This window comes from Emydura macquarii, unplaced genomic scaffold (assembly GCF_026122565.2).
Source record: "Emydura macquarii macquarii isolate MOO-44397 ecotype Brisbane River unplaced genomic scaffold, CSIRO-AGI_Emac_v2 contig_2988, whole genome shotgun sequence".
NCBI lineage: Eukaryota > Metazoa > Chordata > Testudines > Chelidae > Emydura > Emydura macquarii.
In genome coordinates, this window is record NW_027133125.1 from 914,377 (window position 1) to 930,119 (window position 15,743).

Sequence of the window (15,743 nt, forward strand, 5' to 3'; positions counted from 1 at the left end):
ATTAACTGCTAAATCCTTATCTTTTATCTTGATCTGGATCCTCTACTTATGTAAATTGTTGCTCTATTGGAGTCAATGGAGCAATGACAATGTAAACCAGCTAAGGATCCAACCTTTTTCTTTTCTTTTTCCCCTAAAGGGCTGAATCCTGATATCCTTACTCACACTTACTTCAGGAGAAAAACACATTGATTTTATTGGGAATTCTTGCAGAGCAAAGTGCTGCGTAGCGTGAATATGTCTGTCAAGATCGAGCCCTTATTTTATAAGCTTCTGAGGACAGGGACGGTCTTTTATTATAGGTCTGTATAGTGCCCAACACAATAAGGGTCTGGTCAATAATAATTAATTATAATAATTATTTATTGTTGTTATGGAACACTCAGGGCCTCCCCATAAGAATCAGAGCCTCATTTGTTGTTATTACATTTCAAATTGTATCCTCCTCGTAGCAGGGACCATTGTCTGTTCTGTATTTGTGCAGTGTCTAGTACAAAGGTTGTCCTAGTCCATGATTGCGGCTCCTAGCTTAAATGCTACCGTAATACATCCTCATTATAATAATATCATCCCATACACCACATACACTAAACTATTATTTTCATCCTGTTACAATTTATTTATTTCATTTTTATTTTAAGTTATCATTGTGACAGCTATGGCAATTTCCTGCAATACTTTGAGTAGATCTAACTGTATTCAATGTATGTATCATTGCGGGTAAGGGACTGTGTTTCCATGGAGGAGGGTCACCACAGATATCCAGGAACCAAGAACAGAGGGAGGAGATTAGATAAATTCACTCAAGTTGTCACACCTCCAGAGAGGTCCCACCGGCTGGAGCTAGTCACTTATACGGATTAAAGCTGGATTCTCCAGAGACAAACAGAGAAAGAAAGAAAGAAAGAAAGAAAGAGCCTTTGGATACATAGTTCAAGTTTAAACTGACTCAGGGCCTTTTCTCTGATCCACCAAATGGACAGAACCTTCTGTCCAAGGGAAGAGAGGGCAATCTTTAGGGAAGGGTCGAAAGGTCTGACATCTGCCTGAGCCCAGTGTTGGAGTTGGGGTGACCTCTAGTAAGCTTTTTAGCTTGTGGGTAGGTTTTTATTGTTTTCATTATGTTTTCTTTGAATGCTTTCACCTTACCCAATAAATAGAATTGCTTAGAAACGGGCTGTGGTCACTTATAACTAGGTTTGGGAGTATTTTTATCTGTCAAGGTCAATTTCACCAGTCACAGACTGATGAAAAAATACTTTCATCTATAATAATCAAAACTTACAGATAGGCAAGGTAAGAAAAAGAGAGCTTGAGAACTTGTTAGGGTTGAGAATTTAAGGCTGCTCACACTGTACATTTTGACATGGGATGTTGGCAGTTTGGTTACAAAGACATAACAGCTGCTCAACATCTGCTGTCAGTAAATAATTATTCTCTGACCCCCCCTCTCCACCCGTAATTTCCCACTAAGGTGAAAATTAAAATTAATAAAAATCAGAAAAAATGCTTAAAAACAAACATTGATATTACCTGTCAACATGATAAAAATAATAATCAAATTATGTCAAACCTACTATAAATAACTGTAGGTAACACTGCTGTCTATACCTTTTGTTAAGAAAGCAAAGCACAGACCCAGGCATATCTAAGCAGTCTGACTTGCTGGGAATAGCACAGTGTATGCAGGGAACTGGAAAAGCCCCTGATCAAGGGGGAGAGAGACATGGGACTCTGTCCAAAGAGTTGATGGCTGAGAGCTGGGAACCAAGTGTGGGTGCTCTTGCTGGTCCCCAGAGGGAGAATACAGGCTCAGTTGCCCTGAATTGTCACAATCATATGACACTTTGTATCTTAAAAGCAGACGGTCATATAAAATGTATTGTCATTACCCCACCATATTGCAGAGGAGAATAAATGATGAACAAGTATTTTAAATATAATTGCAAAAATCATTTAAAAATCAGCCAAGAAGCTGGCAAGCTGATGTGGAGAAGGTTGGAGATGTCAGCTTGTGTTTGACTGTATAGGCAAGCAGAGGAGTTGATGGAGGATCGGGTCTGGTGTTCCTTCGATTTTATTTTCTTTAATTGGTGAGTTTAAGAGTGGTTTAGCCTGCCTTCAGATAGGAGCTGGAACCCTCTCCTGCCATAGAAGAGCAGATTGACGCTTCCACGGGGAAGCATCAGCCCCATGGCAGCTTCCGCAGAGATACTGCTCCCAGTTGTGGAGCTGATCCAACCGAGCCGTAGACATGTAGTAAATCTCAAACTCTGGACAGGAGAGCACAGCCTCAGTAAACAGGAGGGGAGGTGAGATCAATACCCCAATAATCCTCATCTTCACCCCATAAAAACTAGAACACAACCTGCAGCCACTACAGTTGGGGTGGAAATGGAGGGTGGTTGTTATCTGTGGGCAGCACCCCTGGCCACTGTCTAATCCTCACCACCCCACAGAGACTAAAAGGAATACTTCCACTATATGTTAGCCTGCATGCTGCCTTTTGGGGAGACTGGCTAAGTGTCAACCACCATGTGGCAAGGGGATGCAGCAGCCTGGAAAGGGTTATGGGATCCCTTCCCATCATGCGGGTGGATGGGATATATAAGGAAAAGAAAACTGGGCTCTGTGGTGGGGTGCCTGCCCCTCACTGGCCTGGAAAGGGTTAAGAGGGCCCTTGGAGAGGTTGGGCGAAAGGTAGCCAATAGGAAGGGGCTGTGTGGCAGCCAGTCAGGGCCCAGGAGGCTGGTATAAAAGGGAGCTGCAGAGCAGTGCAAGAGGAGTGACTACAGGAGCTCAAAGAGGGAGGACTGTCAGCACCCTGGACAGAGTAGTGGCTGGCTGCTGGGACTCAGCAGAGCCAAGTGTCCTGAAACAAGGGTGGGGAAGATACAGGGGCTGCAGGGAGGTGGCTGAGGGAAATCCATGGAGGAGTTGGGGGAGACACAGTGAAAGGCTGCCATACACAGGGTCCCTAGGCTGAGACCTGGAGTGGTGGGTGGGCCTGGGTCCCATCCCCCCTGATTGCCATTGCAGTGGTGGCAGGCCTGCAGAGTCCCCTGAAAGGAGGGAACATGGACTGTGACACAGCAGGAGGGCTGAGTCATGAGAAGGAGGATCCAGCGGAGCCAGGGCTGAGTGCAAGACACGGCAGAGAGGGCCGTCTGCCTGGCTGAGAGCTGATTCCCCAGATAGCCAACAGGAGGTGCCAAGGCTATGAGTCGAATCGTGTTACAGGCCCACAGAGCAGAGGGGGAGGGAGTGTTGTCTTTTCCTGTGGCTGGGGCAGGTAAGGAAAGAGCCAGTGTAGACATGTTTGTTACATAGAATCATAGAAGATGAGGGTTGGAAGGGACCTCAGGAGGCCATCTAGTCCAACCCCCTGCTCAAAGCAGGACCAACCCCAACTAAACCATCCCAGCCAGGGCTTTGTCAAGCAGGGCCTTAAAAACCTCTAAAGATGGAGATTCCACCACCTCCCCAGGTAACCCATTCCAGTGCTTCACCACCCTCCTAGTGAAAGAGTTTTTCCTAATATCCAACCTAGACCTCTCCCACTGAAACTTGAGACCATTGTTCCTTGTTCTGTCATCTACTACCATTGAGAACAGCCTAGCCCCATCTTCCCTGGAACCCCCCTTCAGGTGGTTAAAGATGGCTATTAAATCCCCCTTCATTCTCCTCTTCTGCAGACTAAACAAACCCAGTTCCCTCAGCCTTTCCTCAGCAGTCATGTGCTCCAGTCCCCTAACCATTTCCATTGCCCTCCACTGGAATCTCTCCAATTTGTCCAGCCTAGTTCCCTGTTATTTGTGTCCATTGTTCTCAAACGACAAATAGCACCAGAAGGCAAGGGTCTTAAAAGGAACAGGCAGGACGTCTGCTTCCCTTTCCTAGGCTGGTGACACCCCCCCCCCCCTCCACCAGCTCACATTCCACTGCATGATCATCCTTATCCAGTCAAAAAAGAGAAATGGGAATCAGAAATCTGCACTGACACTGATATCATCAGCAAATTAATCCCTGAAAGCTTGTGGCTAGATTCTGGTGTCACTTCCAGTAACATAACCCATGGGGCCTGATCAGCGCTCAGTTATGCTGTCATTAAGCCTGGCTATGACAGAGTTACTCTAGGAACGCAACAGTGTAATTCAGAGCAGAACTTGGCCCACTGACTTCAGCATAGTCCCTCTGGGTTTATATGAGGTAAGATCAGAAATCCCCCTAGCCCTGCCCTAGAGAGAGCCCAGGAAAACGGGAATAAGGCACGAAAATCCCTGTTCCCCCTTGCAGAGTTTTCTTGCTAATTGTTCTGGGGGGAGACTGGGTTTGCAGAACTGGCTGCAGGGCCGGCTCACAAACTCTGCAGATTGCATGTTTCAGTCGGAGGCCAGAGGCATCTGAGTGGAGGTCCCCTGCTTCCACACAGCTCGTGGCCTTGCCCATCTGCTCCCTGGAAACATAGCTTCAGTGGAGAAGCGCAGACAGCACTTCCACAGCTGGCAGTTGCACAGGGGACCGCCTCAAGATCAGTAGTTAAAGTGGATTGAAACAGCAGAGGGAGTTCATGATGCACCAGCCAAGGAGGAAGGGCAGCTCTCTGAGAGCTCTGTACTATATTTGCCACCTGAGCTCCTCAAGGCTGTTGGTAAAATGATGTCTGTCTCTCCCAGAGCCTTACCCCCAACCAACCCATTGCTCCGTGTTTTGTCCTCTCCACAACCCCTGGGCAGGTTCTCAGACCACCTGGAAGCCTTCTGTGGGACCCAGCAGACAGAGCAGGGGAGATGCAATGTCCTAGCCCTCTCTTCCAGATCGTGTCCCCTCTGTATGAAAATCTCAGGGGCACAACCAGGCCTGGAATCTGGCCCCAAAAGAGACCAAGAGGCAGAGCGCGTGAAATGACACAGCACACAATCCAAACCGGTAGCACAAATTACAACAAGAAAAGGGGAAATGAAAACAAAACAGATTCTTGTTACAAGGATGGGCTCTGAAAGCAGGAGTTCCTTTTGGATTCTGCACATCGCCAGACCAGTCAGGCAGAGTAATCCCAGTAAAACAAGATTATGAGTGTGCGCTGAGTGATGGGCGTGGTTACTAAGGAACAACACTCCTGACCTGGATGACAGTCACATCAAGGATTAATGCTGCTGAGGCCTTGAGCAGTGGCACCAATTCAGATATTTTGGGGATGGCAAATTCTTGTTCCTGCCCCAGCTCCCTGTCAGGACCCCGTTCTGGTCCAAGTTCATCCCCCCCTAATTCTCCTCCTGCAGGAGCCCCAGTTCTCCCTTGCCCAGGGAGTCTCTTCTCTTTCTTACCTGCCCAGTAGATGCGCCGGTGCTGTGGAGAGTGGAGGTCTTGGCACACTCCCTTCCACTCCACTGTAGGAAGGCGCTGTGGCCTCCCCTGGAGTCTGGACCTGAGGGAGGGCCCCAGCAGCCTGAGTGGACCGAACCAGGTATAATGAATAAGTCTGCCCGGCAACAGAAGGGTCGGGCTGAGATAGGACCGCCCGGCCAGCCCAATCAGCCGCCGTGGGGCGGAGCCCTGACAGGAAGAGGCGGTATAAAGGACAGGCCCCAGAGCTTAGTCTGGAGGAGACCGCCACCAGAGGCAGACGTACTGCCCCGCCGGCTGAAGCCTAGGCCGGAGCAAAGACCCTGACTATTCCCGGACCAACCTGGGCCTAGAAACTGGGTAGGTCCTTTCCATAGATAGACCAGGCAACCCAGCCAAAGAGACTGGGCCGAGATACCAGAGCCCTGGGGCCGGACCGAATCCCCTGAACCCCGGGACTGGACCAAGCCCTCGGAGCAACCCAGGTGGGAGATCCCCCCTGAGGCCAGACAGGACCTGGAGGAGCTGCTGGCTGCCGAACCCCCAGAGGCAGGGCAGGACCTGGACGAGGTGCCTGAGGTCCGGGCTAGAAACTGCTTGCTTCCCCTGCCTAAGGGTTAGAGCACTTGACTACTTGCTTGCCAGCCCTGCCTGAGGGCCAGGGTTGTAAACTGCTTGCTCGCCCGCCCTGCCTGAGGGCCGGGGCAATAGACTGTTTGCTCGTTCTGCCCAAGGACTAGAGCGATAGATGGCTTGCTCGCCCGCCCTGCCTGAGGGCCGGGCTAAGCCCCACAAGAGAGCTAATTGTTCCCCCCCTTAGGAAGGCGCTGTGGCCTCCTCCAGAGTCTGGACCCGAGGGAGGGCCCCAGCCACCAGGCTGGAGAAGATGGCCTTGTAACATCCACCATACAGGGACAGACTCCCCTTGTACCATTCACAGCACCATTTTGCCCAGCTGCCCATTCCTCTGGACGGAGGGGTAGCTGGGCCAAATTTGAGTGGTATTGTGACCCCAGGCACCAGATCACAAGGCCACTCACTGAAATTTGGCTTGGTCACCCCTCTGTCTACATGGAGGGCAGCAGAGTGAAATTTTAGTAGCGTGACCAGTCTGCCAGAGTGACACCCTGCATGCTCCTGCCACCACACCAAATCGGTACAGGACCACTGCTTAAAAGTGGTTGGGCCATGGCCCTCCCAGCACCATGGACCATGGAAGTTTTGAACAAGTGCAAAAACACCTTCGGTCTCTTTTCCTCCCACCCAAGCACTTGGTGCCACTAGCCTCAAGTTAGTGAAGTCTGAGAACGGATGGGAGGAGTACAGTGGCAGACGATTGTCGTAACACGTTTGATGTATGGTAGAATTACCGGGAAAGGGTCATTTGACTGCCAGTCGTACATTGGAACCGATTTTAATTAAATCAAGTTCCAGACATGATTGGAACAAAAAAACAAATCGAACATTGGGGGGGGGGGGGGCGGGAACAGAACCAATGTCAAACACTAAAATGGGGAGAAGATGTTTAATGGGCAGGACAATGGAACTGGGGGAAAAAATGAAATTTAAGTGTTCATAAAATGCTAAACAACAGTGATTTCGTCCAGGTTTCACTCTTGTTTTAAACCAGTCCTTTCACACTAGCTCCCCATTTATTTCAGTTTAAGCTCCAAGTCATAAAGATTAGCAAGAACATACTTGTTAATTTGTTGTGGTAAATCCAACCCTTTACTTGTTCTGTTATCATGGGTATAGCAACTGGGGTATACAGGAGAGGACGCTCTACGTACACAGAAATAAAGAAAAGAGGTAGAATATCAAAAGCCTCTAAAGAGTTTAAGCATTTAGGTGCCTAAACACCTTGGAGGAGCTGGACATTAGGATCCTAAGTCTTCTTGAAAATCAGTGGAATTTAGATTCCTAATTCCGATTGATTTCTAGTCCTTAGTGCCTGTCACTTTTCAAAAAGGGATGTAGACTCCAAAATCACCTAGGTACTTTTGATCATTTTACCCAAGGTCCCTACCGCAAAGACCTTCCAATGTAACTCAGATGAAAAAGATATATGGCGTAACAGCTCCAGCCAAGCGATGAGTGGAGGTGCCATTTCTGCAAATTGAGATAGTTGGAAAACTGATTTTTTTTTCCCAGTGAAGAATTCAAAACCAAAAATCTGACCTACTGGGTCAGGAGTTACTCCACTGAACGTAAGAGAGTTATACCAGTGTAGAACCAGTGAGAAGAGATTTGGACCCATCATGTTTATCTTGTCATTGGTAATCAGTTTCAATGGGGATAACGAAATCTCAATCAGCATAATCCTTCTTGATCAATTCTCTCTTGACCTATGTTTCTTTTTTCTTATGCAATGTTCCCTTTTCTTTCAAAAAACAATTAAAGAAAGATTGTATATATTATATATACATAGCCCCTGGCCCTAAAATGGACTGCACACAGATAGGCCCTGATCTTGTGTGGATTTTAATGGCGGTCTGAATCTCAGAGTCTAAGTGACCATTAGATCATCTACTCTGACCTCTTGTATGTCACAGACCATCACATTTCATGCAGACACCCCTATATTGAGCCTATTAAATAGGTGCTCTGCCACCGGGGAGCAACCTTTCAGGATCTGAGTCATACATATAATCACAATTACTACATTCATACCATTATACTGTACATTCTGAGTCTAGTATCATTTTAATTAATATTTTTGAAAACTAAAAATCTGCAATCTGTTCCTGTCTGCAGTTCAGTTCCCAGCAATGTCAATGGGAGATGAAAACATGGACTGAAGGTTCTTTGTGTGCTACTATGATTTGACAATACATTTGTTAAATGTAATGACATCAATCTTGTTAATAACGCCAGAAAGTTGTAAACATAGGGATCTGGACATGTAGATGATAATTGAAACTGTCTACTGTAAAAATACAACTGCAGTAAAATCATAGCATAAATCCAAGCAATAATTAATGTTTGGGTATTTTGAAAATGTCTCCAGCAGACTGTGATGGAAAATATTTATGCTTATTAATATTCTGGTTGGCTCAATTTCATTTAGGACTTTTTTCCCCTGCTGATTTCCACTAAGTGGTCCAAATACATTTTAGTGCAAAACATGCCTCCATATCTCCATTGGAAATAGAGATCGAAAAAGAAATGAGCAATAATGACATTTCAGAAATGCTAGTGAGATAGTAGCTCTGATGTGCAACAGTTCATATTATTCCCTGAACTCTGTGAAGGAAGTTACTTAAACTGGTACTTTCTGATATAAAAATTCTGGCTTCTATCATCTCCACGTGCTACGCGGTTACTGGATCAATTTCATACAGCATCAAGATGAAAATGTAATATTTCTGTCTCAAGTATAGGATAATCTTTGAATCTATTTTAATGGGATTAACAGAGTGTGCCATGTCTTTAATTTCTTATTTCTTTATTCTCACAAGCTTCTTGTTTTATTAAGTGCATATAGTGCTAAAAAATGATGACACTAGAGACTAAAGCATCCTCTGTCTAAAAAGTAGATGTAGCGTAGACTGAAACGATGGAAGTTTCCCCAATACTGCCCCCTGCCAATGGGAATCATCTGAAGGAACCATCTGTCGGTGAATTCTGTGTCTATGCCCATTCATTTCTTCAATTTGATGAGACATCCAAAAGGCGTGTATCCATTAAGAAATGGAATGAGATCAACAAATGACCAGTTTCAAACAGCCTTCTGATGATAATGGGTCTCCAACTTGGATCAAATTATATAAGAGGTAATAGGTTCCATGTCCTTCCACTACTAATGCTCTGATGTTCCTGTTCAATCTGTGATTGGAGCTGCACTCCCTATCTGGTTCCACACATGACTGGACGCACAAGAAATGAAATTCCACAGGAAAGGCTGTTCTTGCAGTATTTGTTTGCTGCCCAGAAGAAGGTAGAGGGAAAAGACAAACCTGGTCTCATGGGATTTCCAACACAATGGAATTGTGTAAATTAAGCCCTTGATCCTGAAAGTCCTTGCATAGAAGCAAGTCTGATGTAGGATGTGGTACAGCGCATGTGTAAATGGAAGATGTGGCACAAGAAAGGTCCACCACTAAGTGGTTGATTTAGTTGGGGTTGTCCCTGCTTTGAGCAGGGGGTTGGACTACGTAACCTTCTAAGGTCCCTTCCAACCCTAATCTTCTATGATTCTATGGTAGTAAGTTCTCATGCCCTCTATGTGACACTGCACAGCGTAGAAAGGGGAAGAATATGTTTAGAGACTGGGTGTGAGTCTTAAGGGATATACCCTTACTTGGGATCCAGAAGTAATAATTAAACTGTTGGCTCTCCTGCTAAGTCTCCTTTCTGCTAGTAGGAAGAGCAAGATGGTGCCTGGGTAGAAGTGCTCTGTATGATTTCTCTTTCATTCCTGCCATTTTTGTACATCCTAATATGGGACTATGCCCCCTTCTCCCAAGCAGATTTGGACTTTGCATGGTGATTCACATTTTTGGAAGCTCAGGGGTGGACTACTACGATTCCCTGGACCCAGTTATGAAACCCCCAAGCTCTGAATGATTCCACTTGATTTGGAACATGGTGTCCTATCTTCTGAGCAGCATATAATGGGCAGGGTGTAGGCAGCCAGCCCAGTAGTGTGTGCTGGGCTAGGGTCGAAGGCAGGAGTCAAGGCTGGTTACTAAATTGAGTCAGGAGATGTGCACCAAGGTCAAGATAGTCCAGAGTAGAAGGCAGGAGTCAGGAACAAGATGGGGCTAAAGGCAATACCTGCAGCCATAGCAAGCCGGAGAGTGGGCTTTGTTGTTCAGACAGCAACCTGGGGCATCTTCCTGGTTTAAGTAGTTGGTGTGGACCAACCAGGCAGCTGCAGGGTTTTGTTGCTCTTGTCTCTTTCGGCAGTACTTCCTGTGGTGCTGAACTTTCCAGTAATTCTGCCTGGCTCCTCAGTGGCAATGTGGAGGCGTCAGTCAGCCAGGACCCTCCAACCCTGGCTTTTAGACCAGCGGATCCTTACACAACACTGGGCTCCCCTCTCATCCTGGCTGACTGCTGAATATCCCGTCCATGTAAATATCCCGTCCATGTGACTGGGCTAACCTATCTGAGGATCTTACCTTCGTCATAAGGGAGCACGAACTGCATCCCATTGGTATAAAGACACCGTCAGCATCAGTTATATAGGACTTTCTGGGCAAGTGGCCTGTCACTATAGAGCGCGCACACACTTGGAAGAGATCAGGAAGTGTCTGTAGGGCCTTAAAAGTTAATAGCAAAGTCCATTTCTTTGACCCTTGCTTTCCTAAGTTAGCATCAAGCCCAAAAAAGAAGCCAAGTCTCTGATGACTGGAGGGAAGAAAGTCACAAAGTAGAATATATTATATGTTTGCTCTTCATAATACTGCAACGTGCTCAGATACCCTTGTGAGGGGCACCATCTGAGAACTAGGTAGAGCATGAAGAAACCAAAAGGGGAGAATGCTAATTTCCTTTTCCTTTTCCAGTTCACCTTTAAGTATTTGTTCAGTGATCCCCAATATATAGTCAGCATTTGTTCACAGTTATCATATAGGGGTAGTATCTAGCGCTAGTCAAAAATGTTCCATCTAAACCTTTAGTTTAACTAAACAAACTTTTCTATTGCTTTCCATGGAATATTTTAAATTTTCATTAAAAAAATACACTTTGGTTTTTGGCTGACAAATTTCAATGTTCAAATTTTCATTTTTTCCACAAAACGTCCAGCTGTTCAGTGGAAATTTCAATGAAAACTTTTTTTTTTTTCCATTTTCTTTGATTTTTTTTTTTTTCATGGGGGTGGGGAAGAAACATTCTCCTACCAGCCCCAGTAGCATCGGAGACACACACAAATCATGTCAAATAAGCCTAATAGCTTTCTTTGACAGGGTAACAAGCAGGAAGCAGTAGATGTGATATATCTTGACTTTAATGAGACTTTTTACACTCTCTCACATGACCAGATGGTAAACATAAATATAAACAAATTAGGGAAATATAGCCTAGATGGAGCTACTATAAAATGGGTGCATAACTGGCTGGAAAACCATTCCCAGAGAATAGTTACTTGGTAATGGAGAACAGTGTAGGCGGGCTATAAATAGCATGGGATCTTTTAAAAAGTTAGCAAGGCACTTGTATCTTTCCTCTCTCTCTCTTTCAATTATGCTGATACCAGGTGTATCAGATTTCATGTTTTCTAACACCTACCCATCCCTAACCCTTGGCACTAGATGTTCATGTCACATTGAGACAACACCAGATCAGATATATGTTTTGCTTCTTTAAAGGAGACAAAGGAAATAATAGATGATTCCAATTAAAAAAAAACAGCAGGGGAAAAAACTGTTTTATGACTGTGAAATCTGGGTCAAAAGCAAACATCCCCCCCTCCCCCCCTTTATCTTGAGCCTACACCACATTCAGAGAAAATTCATAACTAGAGATGTGTGAAACAGGAAGCTAATTGTCTGATGGGATTCAGGCTGCTATATAACTCCTTTAAATGGCTGGAGGAGGGTGCAAGGCAGTAGACTGTATTTGTTGGAAAGCCCTGGGGAATCTCCTCTAAACCAGCCATCATTTACCACTGTTACTAAAAGGAAAAATACGATCATCAGGCAGTAAATATGAAGATTGTGCAGTTTATCCTAAGGGAATTACATTTATGAATGACAGATATGGATGTTTTTGTTCATTCTTAATCAGAACATACAGGTCACTGTGAGATTTGTCAGGAAAAGAATCAAAATTCTAAGAACATCAAGACAACGTTAGATTTGCATTCCTATCCTGCAAATCCACCCTCAAGGTCTACTTTTTATTCCACTGAAAAACTGAAAGATGTGTGTAAAATTGTGTCATGGCCAACAATAGCTTCTTTTTCTTCTTTCATATGCATCAGAAGTTGATGTCTAGATTATTCAGCCATCTGACTGCTACATCAAGGGTCGTAAGATGTTGCGGTCCACCCTGCAACCTTCCAGTTGTCCACTCCTCCACCTTTGCCTTCTTTTGCAGCATGGAGCATGGGTCACTTGCTGGTGGAGTCTCTGTACCTTGAAGTCTTTAAACCATGATATAAGGACTTCAATAACTCTGTCAGAGGCTAGGGGTATATTACAGGAGTGGGTGGATGAGGTTCTGTGGCCTGCGTTGTGCAGGAGGTCAGACTAGATGATCATAATGGTCCCTTCTGACCTTCGTCTATGAGTCTATATGTTTGACCATCTGCATTGCTGCCCTGCAGTTAGAAGCTAAGCCAAATTTCTGTGTTGTGGCAGCTGTTCTGGATGTTCCAGTCAGCAGCCAGTTAAGCCAAGTCCAGGATCTGTGTCCTAGGTTGCAAACAGGTGGGGGTAAATTCAGACTTCTGCAGTTTGTCAGCGTGCCTGCCTCTCTGTCCCAGAGTTTCTACCGCTCTGTAAGGACGTGGCTGTTGGCACTGGGCCAGCAGCACTAGCCATAAGTATAGGAACGTCTCCTGCAAAAGAATGTTGTGAAGATAGTCACGGCAAGTCAGCAGGAATTGCAGGTGTGAGTGTTTTCTTCTGGAGGCAGGCAGATTACCTCGTGGGAAGTGTCCGTTGCTTATTTGCAGCTGTTGGATCCCTTGTCAGCCTTATGTGCAACCAGTTGTTTTATCTGTCATCGCGCTCCATGGAGTTTTAAAGGTGATGGCATCTCATCAAGGTTTTAGGAAACGCTACGAGCCAACACATACAAATGAGGTGTTAATGTGTGACTAAGGCAACCACTCATGATAAAAGTGGCTGTATGCAGCTTTGAATCAGCGAGATGCATGTGCCAACTTCTGCCCCAAACTACTGCACAATATTCTGCTGGAGCAAATACCAGGGCCAGACTGAGGTTCATAGAACATTTTCCTCTGCTTCCCAGGAGGCTAGCGTTAGCTTCTGGATCAAGGCAGCGTGGGGAAGTGACCTTTGTCTTTAAGTGGATTGGGCCGGTTGGTTAGACTGCAGTCTCCTTTGACATCTAAGAGACAACCGAGGGACGTGATTGCTGCCCTCTCATGGCGTGTCCCATGAGTAGCATAAAGCAAAACAAAGGTAGCCAAAGTGCTTGGAACACAAACCTGTGAACCACAACAATCAGCCCAAAAGAGCCATCCTCCAGTGGAGCCCTCACCAGTGCCACGAATTCTAGCACTGGGCTGGGGCTCGAAATGCTGCTGGCAATAGCTGGTTCCACAGGGCATAAGAGCCTTGTGTTGCTGCTACTTAATTAAACAATTCTGTTTGCTTAGGTGGCATATGAATGGGCTGTAATGGTCCTGAGTTCAAATCCTGCTCTTGACTGTGGTGTATTGAAAACTTTGGGCTGTCATTTTCAATTTCAGGGTGTTCTCCTCATCATGCTAGCAGGCCTTATAGGGAAGCGTGTGATCTGAACCCCTCAGCAGACATGCAGCCTAGAGTACAGTGGGGTGAGCTGTTCCTCTCTGTTTTGGGGCTCTTGTGTAATGGGGTTCTGAATTCTAAGAAATAATGTAGTGTTACGTTGCGATCTTCCAGCAAATGTATTTTATGGTTTTTATCTAACTTCTCTGTTTCTATGCAGTGAAACATAACATTGACCTCTGATGGGGTTGTCATAAAACTATTGCTGAAACAGACACTTAACAGACCTCAGATGCTTGGCATGAGCATCTTTTGTTAAGAGCTAGTGCTTTACATGTGTGTGCTTGTAGCTACTCTACATAGAGGATAACAGCCAACTTCTTCTGCCAGTTGGTAGAGCTACTCCTTTAGCTCAAATAGTTGGGGTTTGTGTCTTGGTACAGAAAGTGGCAGGGTCAAAGTCTGCTGACAAGCTGTGGTAGCAATCAATCCCATGTGAATAAGACCTTTCAGGGTTGGACTCTTAACCAGTAACCCAGTTTACAAGAATGAGCCACCCAAAGAGGAAAATACATACACAGATTAAATTATGAATAGTACTAGCAGTAAAAGAGCCAGCACATTCTATATGTAATATTTAGTAATTGATAGAGCTCTTTAATAGTAATTAAATGCTAATTAAGCCATTTCCTCAGGTTTATATTTACTTTATTTATGGTATGTCTGGGTATTCTTTTTACTTATAAGTATTTCATGACCTTCATTAAGTAATTAAAATTCACTACGTAATTTTGAAATTAAAGTCCTGACCCTAAAAGCAGTGCAGAAATGGAATTCCCTGGGACCATGTGTATTCATTTTAAGTAGCTCTTAGCAAACCTAAAGAAATAACCTGCAACTGTTTTATTGTGGAGTAGCAGTTAGCTATTGTTATGTAACCAGAGAGAACAGAGGGTATTGTGTGTGATTTACTAAGGATAAAATGTTCAAAAGCACCTGAGTGACATAGAGACCTAAATCCTATTGAGACTCTAAATCACTTGGCCCTTTTGAAAATTTTACCCATAGACTCTAAAGAATAACAATCGCCCTTTAAAATGTTCCAGTTTTGCCCCGTGGCAAAAGGTAACATTACCTTGGTTGGTGTGATGGTTTGGGGAATCTGCCTACACACAGCTTGAGAATTCTGTTTCACAATGGGGACTGTCTCTCGGTGTCTATGTCAGATTGCAAACTCCATTTTGAATGTGCATCTAGTTGTCTTTTTACCTCCATGTTGGACTGAAATCCCAAGGATCATTGACACTGACAATAGCAGTTCATTAACCTGCATAGTTCCCATTCCAGTGGAAGCATCTTGCAAAATGGAATAGCTGAAGCATAGGGAAAAAAAGATTTTTCCAACTTCTCTGCAAGGGGCTGGTGTCTACAGCAGTGGAATTTTCAGAGTCAGAACAAAGAAACCAGGTGTTGGTACAGCACTTTAAAAACATAAAGGTTGAGGAGCTGGGGTAGGGAACTTAAGCAGGAGAAAGGGGCATGTTCTCATAGCCCGGAGGGGGGTCCTTTTTAACTGCAGGACCAGTGGATGAGGAAGAGAACTGGCTGTACAGGAGGAGAGAAGAAAGACTCCATGGTTCAATGGAGAAGCCATGTTTCAGAGGGGGATCATAGGCTCTTTAGAGTACTCTGACTTACTTCCACAGAATGCTCAAGAGTGGTGGGGAAACTGAGGCAGGAAAATGCATACAGGTGGATTTATTATTTTGTCCAGCTCTACTATAGCTGTCAGGATAAATATAGAAGGAGTGATTGTGTTAAGAACCCTTTCAAAGCCTATGTGTGTGTTGGCTTTCAACTCTCTCATATCCTTGAAGAATCAACTGTAAACCCAGAGGGCTCACAAGGGTGGAGCTCTGGAAAAACTTGTGCTTCAGCTCCTGGGGTATCTGCAGGGTCAGCACTAGTCCTGGGGGGACCTAGGACTCCTGAGCTGTGGTGCCCTGCTTC